This window comes from Protomyctophum bolini, assembly GCF_963924005.1.
Source record: "Protomyctophum bolini genome assembly, chromosome: 1".
Lineage (NCBI taxonomy): Eukaryota > Metazoa > Chordata > Actinopteri > Myctophiformes > Myctophidae > Protomyctophum > Protomyctophum bolini.
In genome coordinates this window covers 35,958,154-35,972,974 of record NC_137862.1, presented here as the reverse complement: position 1 = coordinate 35,972,974, position 14,821 = coordinate 35,958,154, and the positions used below count along the sequence as shown (strand labels likewise).

Here is a 14,821-nt window from a genome sequence, read left to right as displayed (position 1 = left end):
CCATAATTAACTTGGACCCAAGGAACACTGTTAGCATAACAAGAGATGCGGACCCCCTTGTTAGCCTGATTTTCCTCTGTACAACGGAGTCATGCAAAACATATTTGCAGATCTACAGCCCACAACGTTCCGCGATGTGAGCTTGTAGCATGGCTATTTTCAAAATGGGACTCCATACCATTATCCAGGCATCTTACTGGTATTATACATTATTATATACATTCAAACCAGCATGACTGCCCTGGTCCTAATCTAATATACCACTCCTCACCTGATTAGACCATAGTGAAAAAAGAAACCCCCCAAAAACCCAACAACAGCAGCCTGCAACAAGACCCACAGGAGAACAAACACCTAGTACTGTTCTGGTTCAAAATGGATTATGTTGTTAATTTCAGCGCTGGAGTCTGCCATCTGCCGTCACCCAGGTGGATACATTCAGGGCGTGACCCTTAGGACATCTTACTCAGTCATACTCATGCATCGCTATATTACCAATATTATAATTAAGAGGAACTATTGTCATTTTTTTTATAGTGTACGTTCACTGGATAGAGCACCAAAGTCTATCACTAGACTAGAGAGCACTAATTCCACGGGTTCATGCATTTCTTATTTGTATTATAATCCTCATCTTAGATCGCCTCATATAAGAACTGTTTTTGAAAAATAAACAAATCATCCTGGCGGTTCCTCTCATATGGATATGAAGAATCAACTGACTGCGAAAAAACGCTACTGTTACTGCTGCCGTTATTACAGACTCTATCATTCAAATATGAGTGACTGACTGTTGTAAACTATACAGAGACCACTTCCTGACAATATCGCAGAGACAGTTTGTTTATTTTTGGACCATAATTCTTATATGAGACGATTTTAAATTGTACAGTTGTTTGTGTTTGAAAATATTGTAGTACAATGACTGCATCTTGGGTTATATGGTGCAAGTTCCAGTACGAACTGCCATTGGTGTACACCATTAATTGGCCAATTAAATATACATGCACGCATTCTATTTATAATGAGACAGAAACATAGGATAGGACATAAAGCTTCAGAATGGCAGTTCAGCGTGGATGCAACAACACTGAGCTGCCATTTCGAAGCCTAATGAGAGATGTAGAATCTCCAACATGACTTGACCTTATACCTCCAAATGAATGCATCAACCTCTGATGAGGATTTAAATACACTAATTCACTGTTGCCAGCCTACTCTTTTCAAGCTAAGACACCAATATAGAAAGGTAAAACAGGTTACCACCTGATTTTCTCATCATTATCACCAAAACACTACTGGCAAAATTCTGTCCACTATCACAACACTGACTGTTACTTGAGCCTGACAAATTAGAGCATGCATTTCTATTCCGTTTCCTGTCCTTATTATGAGGCCATGCTTAAACAGGTGGACCTTTTTAATGAAGCAATTTAGGATAAGTGGCACTCTCAAGGGTCCGCAATGTCAAGTGGTTTAGTCCTACCCCACTGATGTTAACATCAATACCAACAGATTTGATATATTCACTGTATAGCCATGTGGAGCTCTCATCCCATTTTTCTTTAAAAATCTGGATTGAAAGTTGCGTCATTCCCCACCCCAGTCCGACCAACTCCATCCGCTCCTCCATCTTACAGATAATAGCCGTTGATCTACTACTCCCTGACCCCTTCATTACACCATCAACCCATCCATGACCACATGCTGTGTCCCAGACTCCCAGCTGCCTTCAAGTCAGCCAGACAAACATTCGACACCTCAGAAATCAAGAATTAATATAAATGGTAAGAGCTGGTGGAAAAGGCAAGGCCGTATAAACTATGAAGTGCAGTCAACGGCAGGTAGTGCGTGGAAACAGTTTGGTGTTGCCACACAGAGCAGAGTACCCACAGCAAAGCAGCAAGGTGGGTTACATTAGGCTGCATAACTTTTAATCACATGAACCCTAGCAAACATTTGGTGAAAATAGCTGATCTCCAAGCTCACAATACATTGTGTAGAAGCGAAAAAGGGTCTAGTATAAACAGTGTACTGGATATTTTTTCCACATTGTCATGAAGAAAAGCCTCGGGAACTCAAGTTCTCCCAAAATCGCACTAAGATTCTTGTGCAGGAGGTGTTGCAATATTGAATCTGCAAAACCTTTAGCCTAGCCATGCAGGCACTTTAATTAACAGTGGACTGCAGTCTCTGCACTCTCCATATAGCCGGTCGGGAAGGGTGTTTATTGGTCACTGCAAGTACTTATACGGGCTGGGGCCTCTACTCCTCCCGCCCAACACTCCCCATTGACAGGGCACCTGTCAATGGGGAGTGTTGGGCGGGAGGAGTAGAGGCTCATTCATAGTGAGCATAGTGATTTTCGGTGGTGAGGTGACCACCGGAGCTGAAATAATGTTGGTGGCGGTGGTGAGTAAAAACAGAGAGAATGGCTGGGGCGGTGGCGGTGGTTTGCTCTTCACCGCGGCTCGTGACGTCATGTTGTAGTTTGGTGGTCACACTGAACTACAACAAAAACTACTACCGAAAATCCAGACTATGAATAACGCTTAGGACGAAGGTTCTACGTCCTCCTGGTGGGGGCTCCTGCCACTCCTCACTGGCAGGTGAGTCAGTAGTATACAACAGCAGTGACAACACAGACATGTGTGTGTGGGGAAGAATCAATTGGCATAACAACTAAATTGTGCAGAAAAAGGGGTAAAACATTTATAATTGGCTACTCTCAAATTTCAGGAAAAAAAGAATATGCCCTGCAGCGATGAGTCAAACAGTACCTGATCATCATCTATGTACAGTGAAAATCAATAAGCCTTTCACGAAGGAGAAACCTGCGGTATATGGAATTATGCTTTAAATGTCTGCACGACATGATGTACAACAGCTTTGTTGGATACGCACATTTACACGTTCGAATGTATTAAAACATGGTACAATACCATATTTCCAACGTTAAGTATTAAAATAATGTTAAACAGACCATAACACATACTGTGAGTGTAGTGTATGTAGTGGGTTTGTGTGATTTTTAAAAGACGAAAAAAGCAATGAGCTCACTATACCAGTAGTACTCATGGTCTAAGCACTAAGCTGGCATGTGGCATACTGTACATTGTCGTTCTTGTTGACCCCACACCTGCAGTGTGTTGCCAATTTGCAACACAACCTTACTGCATCTCTCCTCCCACATCTGCATGGCGAGCCCCCACAATACAAACATGTTACATCACTTCGGTAAATAAGTAGTAGTAGTAGAATTTCACAAATTCCTCAGGCAAATCCACCTGCCGGCCCTAGAGCAGTCTAAAACCACCGCTAGCAAAACTGTTCCATGTTTTGAATCAACTGACATTGCCATTCTTAGAGCCCTGTACTCTCACTAGTGAGGCAAAACAAATATAAAATGCAAGATTATTTATTATTGGTGCCAGAATGGCAGAGGGTATGGTATAATCACTGAAGGATTGACACAAGTATTGACAAACAGAATTAAAAGCAGAAGCACTATAATTTAAATCCTCCAGAGAGCATGATGTGCAAGTTGTATGGCAATCTGCCCATAACATTTTGAGATATCTTGTGTGAAAGTGAATATTTTGGCCTAATGGTGGCACTAGAGGAAAGGCCAGAGTGTCACCACCACAATCATTAAAGGCCATGATCTGGGGAGCTTGAAGGTGCACAGCCAATTCCATGGTAATCTCTCAAGACAGATTCAGAGCTCCGCAGCTGAATCTGTCAGCAACTCCAATTAACATGTAGAGTTGTTATATGAATGACTGTAAAAGGAGTGCTGAAGGAGAGTTGGACAGTGACCCCAGAGGCAAATTCAAAGGAGGAAATGTTTTGTCGATGCGTTCCGAGATTGATTCCATGTTAGCCTGAAATTACCCAAGTTTTTGACATAGAGGGGCGAATCAAAATTGCACCGGAAATGACACCGGCTCCCAATTGGTTCACCAATGTGCCCGCAAAATGTGTGTTGTAGCTGGGGACCCCCTGGAACCGCCCGAGGACCCCGCCAGTGAACCAGTGTCATAGAGTCCGGCCACTACTACTACTTTAATGAATAACACAAAAGAAAACCTTTGTTTCTTTTCACTTTATTTGCATCCTTGCCTAGAGTGAGACAAGCAATGTGGGGGAATAGACCTGCAGTGTGTGACAGTAGAGCTGTGATGTCACCACTGCTGCTCCTAATACTGTCCAAGATGCCTTCTTGCATAGGCACGCACACACACACACACAGAGTCACACACACACACACACACACACACACACACACACACACACACACACCTATATGTCCATGCACATATAGAGCACATGCACCACTGTTTATGCAGAGCATTATGTCTATTGGTGTCAGGGGAGCAGACAGACAACAGGGAGAAGAGAAAAAGCAGTTGGACATCAATGCTGACAAACAAAGAAGGAAGAGCAGTGGCTAAGAGAGCTTTCTTATGCATCTGTGCCAAGTAGTCATGGTGTCCCCCATCTAGCCGTGTGTGTGTCCACGACCGGACTACCCACCCACCCCCCAGCTCATGCATAAAACATAGACTGCACAGAGAGGCCCACACCCCTGCCAATGTCCGTACACACACACACACACACACACACACACACACACACACACACACACACACACACACACACACACACACACACACACACACACACACACACACACACACACACACACACACACACACACACACACACACACACACACACACACACACACACACACACACACACACACACCATAAAAAGAGGCTTGTTGAGCTGTATGTTGACGGAAAAAAGGGAGCCAGATTATCCTACGCCTCTTGCGGTCAAAGTATTTTGAACAGATATAGCACACGTTTGTCAACAGTGAACACACACAAAATCATCAAGCAGACTCTCAGCACTGTAGCCACCCCATATTATATGCATAGTCGTCGTCCGTCCCACCCCCCCCCCCCCACACACACACAAAATAAGATGGTTGATCAGATAAGTGTATGTGACAGCAAACTACTCTAGGCCCGAGTCAGCACAGTCCCAGTAGACTAGTTTTTATATCCTTTTTTATGGTTCTTGCTAGAGTTGCCACTGTGCCAAGCGTTCAGATACACTCACAGATTATTAGAGATCGTCCACTCCCAGCATGGCTCTGCTATAGTGTAAATGAAGCAGACCTAATTACTGCAATAGGGGGGTGAAGGCAGGGGGGGCTGCATGCTAACAGAGATCCATACATTAGCATGCAGCGAGAGACAGGCTGCTTGGATGCAGCGAGTTTCACAATGACAGTCACCACAGAGATATGAGGGAGTGTGAGTGACATAAGGAAAAAGAAAGAGATGTGGAGTGTGGTGATTAAGATGTGTGCCAAAGCTCTGCCTCTAATCTGCTGTTTATCCAAATCCATCTCATAACAGCCGGCAACGCGCAGGCTCTGCCACTGTGATTGTTTAACTTTAACACTTCACACAAGCGTCATGTTCTGCCAAGTCTGCTCCTCATCACATAAAGCATCCTCATCACTAGTGATGCCACATTACTTGATTGCTAATTTATTTTGTACTGTACATCACCGTACACTTGTGTAGCTCGCCAAAGATAACATACATTTGACTTGGTTTGGTATATCAGATAAAGGGCCATGCAGTTCTGGTAATGGAGAACTTCCACCCCTGCTAAATTGAAATATGACATTATGCGTAAAATGTTCAAAACAAAGCAATGTCACTTAATTTTCACTTCCCATCCTTTCCACACATGTGGGCATAATGGCATCGTTACTGCGCAGCGGATGAGTGGGTCCAATTCATTGATATGACAGAGTTAATGACGCCAGGAGAAGAGACACACACGTCCTACAGCACCGTTCAGGCAGTGTGAAGCTTCACTGAACTCTCGTGCTATAATGACGGTGCCCTCCCTTATAGCGGCCCAACACCCCATTCATTACACCCTCCTCCCCACCCTCGGGTTCTCTCAAGCCTGTGACATCACTGGGCACATGTTGTTCTATCAGCAACGACTGCTAGCATACAACCTCCACCCGCACCACCACCCCCCATGTTGCTAGACCAGTAAAATAGAGATGAGGAGGCCCATAAATAATGGAGGTGGTGTATGATGCTATTCCAGTGTGGAGAGCCGACGCTTCAACAGCCTTTAAATAGGCGCCCGCTGAAATAGTGGGCTCCTTGCCGGGGACCCTGGAGATGGCCTTTTAATGCAGATGTGCAATTTTATTGCATCCCCACCGTTCAGTCCCCGCCCCCACAGCATAGCCGCCACCGATGTGATCAATCTGCGGCCGGGGATGTGGTGCATGATGCTGATCACCCAGGAACAGTAAGGTTACTGGAGCTTGGGTTGTACTCTGTCTTTCTCTGACACCTACCCATCCCCCTCCGTTAATGCATTGGCACATCAACGCCGTTTCACGACAGTACCTTTGTGTATGAATGAATGCATCCATTGGGCTGCAATGTACATCTGTTACTCAGAGCTGGAGGGACAGACTCATCTTCATGGCCACCATACTGCATGGCAAAATAGTGTGACTAAGCATGCAGAAACACAGGACATCATGCAGATAAAGAAGAGTGGTTCTCAATGAGGGGCCCATGGGGGTCCCCATTAAAATCAGTTTGATCACTTAGATGCATCAGCTATTTTCAAATGCATATCAAATACAGATACTATACAGCGAGCCTGCATAGTGTGGCTTCTTCATCACTGAACACTGCATTGTGGTTTTTGCAGCTTCATACACAAACACACATACTGTAATAATATATTGTGGACTGGAGGTCACGTGGCTAGACTCTATAAGGTTTCTTTTTCATTTAAAGATTTTTCCTTTTCCCTAATTTGCATGAAAACTATTGTTTAACCTTTAGTTATAATTTAGATTAAACACAAGTACCTTCTTTTCACAGCTAACCTAAATTCAACTATAAATAAAACTTGACAAAAACATAAATCTATCGCAAACCCCCTCAAACACCAGCATGAGCCCCTGAGCTTACTTCATTTTACCCAATGATATATCAAGCTACAATGTAAATGTCAACCAAATGTGCTGATATGACAATCCACATTCTATGCACATCAATGATGTACAGGCTTTGACTATTCATTATTCCCTTGCTTCGACTCCAGAGATGTGATGTGTTGCCTCCCCCCAGCTTGTCATTCATTTAACCACTCACAAGAGGGCACATTTCCCTTTATGTTACAAAAAGGTTTGTTTTGTTCTTAAAATTTTCCCGTATTTGATTGCACGTTTACCAGTGTTGCAAGCTTGCACATGGGTTTGTACATTGCTGTGTTTGTCCTTATCGGTTACCGTGATCAATATTCCACAGCTTGTGTATACTAAGTTAAATACAGTAAGATGGATGACTGCTATTAAGGCTGTCAAGGTGGGACGTGCTGCGACTTGCATAAACACTACACATTCTTTAATTTTTATTTAAGCAAGAAAGGCAATACACATACAGTAGCTGCTTTTTTGCTTAGTTCACCGGTGTCACCCACCCAAGATTTACAAGCGATTTACAAGCAAAAAACATTATTATTAGCATAGCATTTTCTAAGCATAAATTAGGCTTTAGCCTTTACTGAGATACAAACACTAATTAAAAGCCCAGCTAATACAATCATTAATGGAACAGCAAAAGAATACAATTAACAGTATATAGCTCAGCCAGTTAGTGTAGCCTACAAACCATGTGCACCCTGTAAGCATGAGGACCTGAGTTTGAATCAGACTATGCCGTCTTTTCTCACATGTCTCTTCTCTCAGTTTGGTTTCCTGTCTCTCAACACTATTTGAAATAAAGCATAAAAATGTCAAAAATCTAAATAGTACACTACAGTATAAATACTATGACCGTATCTTCCACCAATTGTGCAAGACAACAAGAGGACAGGAGACAGCAGTAAGGTAATCAAGGCACCAATAAGACTTTTCCCCATAAAGGGTGATGCATGGGAAACACACAGCGTATTGTTTTCTCTCCCTTGCAGCCAGCGGCACCGCCCCTAACCTCTCCACTCCAGGGACAAAGAGTGTGAGCCTCCCCTTGTGCCCCTGCACTCTGCCTGTGCGTTCCCCCGCTCCTCCAGTGCTCCTCCGAAAGCCTAACTCCTAAACCCATCCTCCAATCCAGTCACCTACAATATCCCAAAACCCTCAGCTCAACCTCATACCCCCTATACTACTCCTCCTCCGCGGGCCCCTCCTGCCCCGGTAGGCCATGCTCTCAGTACCGAGGCTCCCACACTCACATTGACACTCTAATTAAAGAGAGGTCCGTTACTACACAACAGATGCTGAAAATTAGGAGATTATTTAAATGACTCACGGTCACAGCCTTGGTAAGAGAACAAGGGGAAAGAGGGAAAGTAGAGTGAGAGAGAGAGAGAGGGGGGGGGGGAGGGCAGGGGGATGGTGTTGTAGTTTGTAGACAAGAGAGGGACGTGGGGCAGTGGTGCTAAAATTATAAATGAGCCACTAGTGCCACGAAACACAACGTTCAATTTGAAATTAATTGGCAGTGTTTTTCCTTGTTGGGCTCTGCCGTTGGTCGATACTATATAGTGTCCCTGCAAAGAAGAAGCATTCATAAGTGTGTTTTGTGTTTGCGGGGACGCACAAGCAACAAAGATATGGGGCTTGGTTGGTGGAAACAAGAGAGGGGGGCCCTTTTGTATATTTTAATGACTAACTAGACAGAGATCTGCATACTCATTAAACTACTTCAAACATCCTCTGGTAATAATCAGAAAAAGAGACATTGATCCACATGCCTGTAAAGGGGCTCCTTTTGTCACAGGGCGGCTAAACATGGAAGGAGGTCCTCTGTTCTCTACAAAAGCCCTTGGAGTTCAACTAGTCTCACCCTGATATAGGTTCCCATGTGATGTCACTCATTGTGCAGTTAATCACAGAAAGATATCAACAGTTTATACTGTGAACTGAAGTAGCACCATATTGCTCTCTCAACAGAACTGATTTTCAGACACGCTATCATCTTCTCCAATGTCTGGCTTTTGAAATGACGTCATATGGCAGCCACGTCAATTTTTTTTAGCACTTTAAACAAACATTACCAGGCTCCCCTCACTTCACACAAGTGTGATTTCTTTGGGAGACAGTAGTACTGTCAGTCATACGACTAGTATAAATGAGCCATTAGAGGAGGTAGACATCTCATAATAGAGAACGCACACTGTTTGTATGTAGAGATGCTCTTAAAGGACCATTCACCACTTTTCAACCTATCTTCATAATAGAGCGTCGCAGTCCCACCCCCTTTCATGATGCCGCCAGGCCCAGGAAATGATTCCCAATGCATTTTTCCCATAGACATTTCAAAAGGTATTTATTTAAAGACGGTTACGCCACGGACAAAGCCAACTCGAGTCTTGACAACTCATGAAAACAAACACAATATTTTGGACCAAACAAATAATTACAAAGAAGAAAAACAACAAAAAAAGTGTTGTAACCTGCCGTTTTCTTCTTCTTTCTAAGGCCCAAAAAAAGTGTTTGTTGTCATGATTTGTCACGACAAGAGTTGGCTTTGTAAACGTCTTTAAATAAATACTTTTTGAAATGTCTATGAGGAAAATGAACGGAGAATCATTGGGGGCGGGACTGCGACGCTCTATAGGTCCACCTCACTAATAATCATGAGATAATGGCGCAATTTTTTCTACTCGGTCTGAGTCTCATAGGAGGGCTGTGGGCAGTTCAGAAACCGTCCTCCAGTGACATCATCGATGGGGAATACAAGCTAATAGAAACTGCAGGCTTTCTAGTCCTGAAAAGTTTAAAAAAATAATCTGCCTAATGATGATGTGACTCACTGGAGGACGGTTTCTAAACTGCCCACAGCCCTCCTATGAGACACAGACTGAGTAGAAAAGAATCGTGCCATTTTATCATGATTATTATAGAGTACCTATTATATGAAGAGTGGTGAAGTGGTCCTTTAATTATTGTGACTTAGCAGGTAAACAAGGTCTGCATGGTCTGATCATGTTTAAAGTAGGCTTGTTCTGGTCCCCTGGTTGCAGTAAAAAGTGAAAACACATCTTCTGTCACAGATATCAGGCCTGCAAGAAAAATAACATAATAATGCCCAGCTTATTATCTGAACTCCAATAGTTTCTGTCACTGGTTACTGTCCATTCAATGGGACAGCAAAAAAAGAAAGAAAAAAGAAAAAGAGGCTTTGAGGACACAGACACCGACAGTGAATGAGAATACTTTCATTCTACTGGAGGCTGGAATTCTCCACTTGAAAGGACCTGGTCTCCTCTTAACCTGCAGCCTCCCTTGTGCACCCCTCTGCCAAATTACCCCCTCATTACCAGCTTTGGAGTGGGATAGCTTCAGATGCAGTGTGGCCACACCTGGCGGTCCAGCCTCTATCCTTAGCCTCATAAGTCTTTGCGACGCCCCCCCCCCCCCCCCCCCCCCCCCTCCCTCCTCCCTTCTCGTCTCTGTCACTGACTGCTGGTGGTGGCGTCCACGTTAATGATTTTTTTCTCTGGAGAGCTTAATGTGTGTGTGCTTCGCTTGAGGGTCTCTGCAACCGTGTGATTTAAGTAGCGGTAAAAACACTCCCTCACTCGCTCACCATACCAGCCCAACGAGAGCATATTCGCTAAAGACACTAGTGAGCGTGAGAGAAGGGAGGGGAAGGGGGCAAGATGTAGTGAAGACACTAGTGAGTGTGAGAGAAGGGAGGGGAAGGGGGCAAGATGTAGTGATGTTCGTTAAAGACACTAGTGAGCGTGAGAGAAGGGAGGGGATGGGGACAAGATGTATAGTGATGTTCTTTAAAGACACTAGTGAGCGTGAAAGAAGGGAGGGGAACGGGGCAAGATGTAGTACACTAGTGAGCGTGAGAGAAGGGAGGAAAAGGGGGCAAGATGTAGTGATGTTCGTTAAAGACACTAGTGAGCGTGAGAGAAGGGAGGGGATGGGGACAAGATGTAGTGATGTTCTTTAAAGACACTAGTGAGCGTGAGAGAAGGGAGGGGATGGGGACAAGATGTAGTGATGTTCTTTAAAGACACTAGTGAGCGTGAAAGAAGGGAGGGGAACGGGGCAAGATGTAGTACACTAGTGAGCGTGAGAGAAGGGAGGGGAAGGGGGCAAGATGTAGTGATGTTCGTTAAAGACACTAGTGAGCGTGAGAGAAGGGAGGGGAAGGGGGCAAGATGTAGTGAAGACACTAGTGAGCGTGAGAGAAGGGAGGGGAAAGGGGCAAGATGTAGTGATGTTCTTTAAAGACACTAGTGAGCGTGAGAGAAGGGAGGGGAAGGGGGCAAAATGTAGTGAAGACACTAGTGAGCGTGAGAGAAGGGAGGGGAAGGGGGCAAGATGTAGTACACTAGTGAGTGTGAGAGAAGGGAGGGGAAGGGGGCAAGATGTAGTACACTAGTGAGTGTGAGAGAAGGGAGGGGAAGGGGGCAAGATGTAGTGGGAGGAGTAAAAAGCAACAGAAAGCCATGGATAGAAAATGGAGGAAAACTATGGAGGGACAGAGAGCTAGAACTAGAGGGCCAGTATGGTACGCTATACTAGCACAAAATAATGCAGAAAAACATGATGTTGTGTACAATAACTTGGTAGGAAATAATCATTTCCATTGGCTAAAAAAGCCAATTTGATTAATGTTGTTACAGTGTGCACATTGCAGGTCCACGTTATTCCACAAGAAAGATTTTCATACCACTTTGCAGCAAGGGCTGCACACATGCACTGCTTCACGAACCATCGCAAAGCCCTATACTGTACTTTCCTTCATGAAAATGTTGATAATTTCTCTCACCATAGAGCCACCAGCTCTGCAATCATACTGTCCTCAACAATATATTCATTCCTTAGGTCAAAGCACGAGGAGTTATGTCCCTAAATAGATTGTCAATATCCAATATCTCTTCATATAGAAACATTTGCTGAGGAGAAGGCATAGCTTGACACTGCGATTCTACTGTCGCCAGGGGGGGGGGGGACTCATATCAAATTAATATCACCAGTATGGTATGAAACTGGCTGCTTTATAATTCAAATTAGATGCCACTCCCATTTTCCAACCAATATATATGAGGTCATTGACATTGTACATGCATGTACATGTGCCATATTTCATTCACCTCTCGCACCGTCTACTCCCTGCACAAAAGCAGTGGTCCGCAAGTTCTTCTCTTGTCCTCTTTGTTGCTGTTGCAGAGTTTGAAATATCGAAAGGCGCGCTTTAAAGACATCTGGGGGTGAAATAACATTTATATTCAAATGGAAATGCCATTAAATTCTTCATTGGCTTCAGTCCGCCTCTTGTTTTGTGGGGCCAGACATTAGCGAGACGCGCAGACAGCACAGCAGTGGCTCTGAATAACAACCTGGACCGACATTTGGCATCACAATCCTCCTCAGCCTAACACTCATTACTTCCCCCTCATTAGAGAACAACTGTTGGGGATGTGAGGGCTTTCTAAAGGAGGCCAGCATGGAGCTCTCCCTGCCTCTCTGCTATGCTGCTGTCTTGACATTTCACACTGGTCAGTAGAAACAACAGCCAATGCTGAGGCACATTTTATGAAATGAAGACAAGCAAATGGCTTGCGTTGGGTACATCATGTACATTTCTGCTGATTGCAAAAGCCAGTGGCTGTGAACTTGACAGTGGCTGTGTGAGGCAGGCCAGCGTGAAGCGGCAGGGGTGGGGGGAGAGATGGATGACCCCACATCTGGCACTCCCACGGGACGTCTGAAAGACGTGGGGCGGGACGGGCCCGTGCGCTCCAGTGCATCTCATAGCACCCTGCATAACTGAGACCCCTAAATCGGGCATATAAATCACAAGCACGCACGCGTGTGCCCCCGCGTGCGCACACAAGCGCGCGCGCACACACACACACACACACACACACACACACTAGAACCACACCACTTGTGGTTGTCAGAGGGAGGTTTGCCGTCTATCTGTCCCAGATACTGTAGGTGCCAGTGAATGTTCCGTTTATCACTATACTGTTCCAACTTCCAATTCCTCGTGTAAAGAGTCAAGACTTCCCAAAATGCTATCAAATGCTCACAAAGGAAGACTTTGACTCTACGACCCCTGTAAACCTGTGATGTGACAAAAAAGCTGATTCTGATAATGAGTTCTAAGTTATAACATATCCTTAAATACACTACAGCTTTTAAGGAGCATTTATGCTCCTTAAAAGCTGTATAGTGCAACAGCTACACAGTAAACTCACAGGTTTATTTTTTACATATTCAAACTTACATTAAGACTCTGGATTTATCATAGCCCTCCGAAACCTTCATGCATGAGTATCCTTTGTTGTGTCACCAAATGTAGACAGACTCCAAGTGTGCGCTCTTATTTAACCCTGTTGTGAAAGCGATCCCCTCATTCAACAGGAATATTATGCCCTTAAGTAATTATCCCTAAACGAAAGCCTTTTCCATTGATCAAACATGAGTAGGTCTAAATCTAATAATATGCCAGCCGGCTGATGCTGCATTTAACTAAATGCTGATAAAGGACGAGGACCTTTCTGTGTAGGGTGATGGGTGCATGCTAGAAACACATAAGCTGGAATCCATCTGTTCCAAACATATAAGTAAATAAAGGAGCCCTGGTAGTGCCTGAGAATGGCTCATAAAATGACATGCTCGACAGCCATAGGTTATCCATTAAAAGCTTCAACGTGGCGGGTTTGCGTGCGCATGGTGCAGATGGACTCGGGTACATTAATTTGTTAGAAATTATCCGTGGTCCTCAAACATGGGTGCCTGTGACACATTATTGCTTTCACACAATCACACTCAGCTTAGAGTCTATGCGCACATGCACAGCGTCGCCCCATTGCCTATTACTCATCGATAATAGCTTATCTACAAGCTCGCCACACATTGCATAGGTGACGTGTTGTGACTTGTGAGCTTGCAGATCAGATATTTCTGGCACACGACGCCATTGTACGACAAAGTATAAATCGGGCTTATGAGTGGCGCATAGGAGCGGACACACATGCATGCACTCACTGACATGTGCACAAATGAGTTTTCTCCCTCTCTCTCCATCTCTCTCTTCCATCTCTCTCTCTCTCCTTTACTTTCTCTCTCATATACACACAATCATTCAGGCCCCTCCCTGCTCCGTCAGCTCAACTGACAGCAGTAATGAGTTTCTTCTCTGCGTAAGCCAACTGGCACCCACTCAAGGGAATTTTTCAGGCTGAATTGCGGCCATTAATCACAATCTCGGGCAACACTGTGCCATCACGTGTGTGGCAAACAGAGATGCACTTATGGGGGCGGGGCATTAGGAACACGAGACATTAAAGGAGGAGGTGGCAAGTGTGTCCAAGACAGAGGGAGTATATTCAGGGACGGAAGCACATTAATCAATTAGAATTTTACTCCATGTTGATTTATAAAAAAAAGTGGTCAGGTAGGATATTGTGGGCCAGGAGTTTTCGGAATTCGCCTATCAGGATGGAATATGAAACATTTGACGGATCGGTCTTGATAACTTGACTATAGAGATAATGTGTACTGATTTGCGTGATGTTTGGACCAAATTTGTAGGAGTAATATAAAAATAAATGGTTTGCAAAAATCTGCCTCCTGGTGGCTCTATAATAAGGCTGTTAAAAATGTGTTACTGCAAATGCAAATGTGCTAGCAAAATTGCATTTTGTTCAAAGTGGGCCATTCCTGCAAACTTACAATGACAAAGGCAGATGAGAATAATGCAGGGCAAATGTTTTTCTT

The 14,821-nt window shown here is 44.3% G+C and overlaps 1 protein-coding gene across 1 annotated transcript in view; it reads right to left on the bottom strand.

The window, feature by feature from the left end:
- igdcc3 (immunoglobulin superfamily, DCC subclass, member 3) overlaps window positions 1-14,821 on the bottom strand; it is a gene marked incomplete at both ends in the record, with an annotated part of 81,156 nt that overhangs the window by 25,298 nt on the left and 41,037 nt on the right. The window lies entirely within an intron of this gene.